Source organism: Adiantum capillus-veneris, chromosome 19 (assembly GCF_014529385.1).
Source record: "Adiantum capillus-veneris isolate H3 chromosome 19, ASM1452938v2, whole genome shotgun sequence".
NCBI lineage: Eukaryota > Viridiplantae > Streptophyta > Polypodiopsida > Polypodiales > Pteridaceae > Adiantum > Adiantum capillus-veneris.
Window position 1 is genome coordinate 18,417,611 of NC_140949.1, and position 1,872 is coordinate 18,419,482.

A 1,872-nucleotide genomic window follows, 5' to 3' on the forward strand; every position below is an offset into this window, starting at 1 on the left:
TCTCTGCATTTCTGTGAGCACAGTCTTGTAATAGGCAGCCATGCCTACTACACTTGGCGACCATGTACGGAGCCGACTCCCCTTTGCTGATGAAGGGATTGCGAGAGAGAGTGCAAGAGAGAGAGAGAGAGAGAGAGAGAGAGAGAGAGAGAGACCCAGCCCTTGAACACAGGCCTCGACCTTTGCTTTCTTCTTATCCTTCTTATACTATCGTTATTCCTTCCTCGCCAATAGTATGAGAGAGTGCATCTCCATCCACATCGGCCAGGCCGGCATTCAGATCGGCAATGAGTGTTGGGAGTTATACTGCCTGGAGCATGGAATTCAACCCGATGGGCAAATGCCGAGTGACAAGATAGTGGGAGGAGGAGATGATACTTTCAACACCTTCTTCAGTGACACAGGTTGCGGGAGGCACATGCTGCATGTCGTCTTTCTGGACTTGGAGCCCATTGTCATCGACGAAGTGAGGACTAGCACTTACCGCCAGCTCTTCCATCCTGAGTAGCTCATCAGCGACGGCAAGGAAGATGCCGCCAAAAACTTTTCCCAGGGCCACTATACCATTGGCAAGGAAATCGTGGACCTTTGCCTGGACCGCATCCGAAAGCTGGCCGACAACTGCACCGGGTTGTAGAGATTCCTGGTCTTCCACGCAGTAGGTGGCGGAACCAGCTCTGGCCTTGGCTCCCTGCTGCTGGAGCGCCTGTCGGTGGACTACGGTAAGAAATCCAAGCTTGGCTTCACCATCTACCCTTCCCCACACGTCTCCAATGCTGTGGTGGAACCCTACAATAGCGTCTTGTCCACCCACTCCCTGCTCGAGCACATCTATGACATTTGTAGACACAGTCAAAGTGCGGTGTCTACAAGCAATGTGATGCCAAATGGAGAGGTCTTGGAAAAGTCATCACATCAAGTATATTTGAGTTAGCAGCCGGATGCGGGGTGTGATGTGGTGTTCAATACTCAAATGAGTTGCGCTGTGTAGTGTTCCAAGGTCAGATCTTTTCTCCATCCAGATTGCGGAAATACTCCAAGTGCGAGCAACAATGCAGTGGCGGGGAAATTCTTGCGCTTATTCTTCACTGTGCTAGAAGTCTCAACTTCCATGTTCCTCTTTTGATTGTACTAAGGGTGGTGATGTCCAAGAGATGAAGGTTGATGCAGCATAGGGACATATCGATGAAGAGCGAATGGAACGCCTATGACCGGGCATCAAATTCATGAAGGAACGGCCAAAAAAAATTGTGGTTGTGCGGCAAAGAGGACCATGCGATATGCGATTGCGAGTATGCTACAGAAAAGACATGTTTGTATGTACTTCTTGCACTTGAGGTTCTCTGCCTCGGCTATGCCTAAAAAGATTTGTAAAAACAAATTGCATTTGACTTTTAATCAAGGGATGCACTTGAGGGTTCGCGCAATCCACCGTACGTGCCAAGTGTATGTGCCCGGGCCGCACATAGCTACACATGACCGCATTAATCACATTGGGAGTGTCCGGCATGTCTTCGTGTACCTTCATGTGGGAATAATCCCTTAGAAGGAGGGGATCTCAAGAGGCATAATCTGGAAGGGTTACGTGGATATGAAAGGGTGCTCATTATTTCTATATAAGGAAGGGTTTCCTTTGTACGCATCATAGGACTTTCTCATAAGTCAAATACTATGGAATCTGATGTATTCTTATTCTCTCTCTAATGCTGTGCTTCTCTCTCTCTACATTTATGTGAGCACAGTCTCCTAATAGGCAGCCATGCCTACTATAGTAAAAGGGTTTTCTCAAAAGAAAGGTTATGACTTCAATGAAATATTTTCTCATTTTGTAAAAATGAACTCAATTAAGCTTGTCTTAAGCCTTGTGGCTGC

General features: G+C 47.5%; 1 pseudogene; it reads left to right on the forward strand.

The window, feature by feature from the left end:
• The first annotated feature begins 235 nt into the window (after positions 1-235).
• LOC147433646 (tubulin alpha-2 chain pseudogene) lies at positions 236-934 on the forward strand (annotated as a pseudogene).
• Positions 935-1,872: the final 938 nt, after the last annotated feature.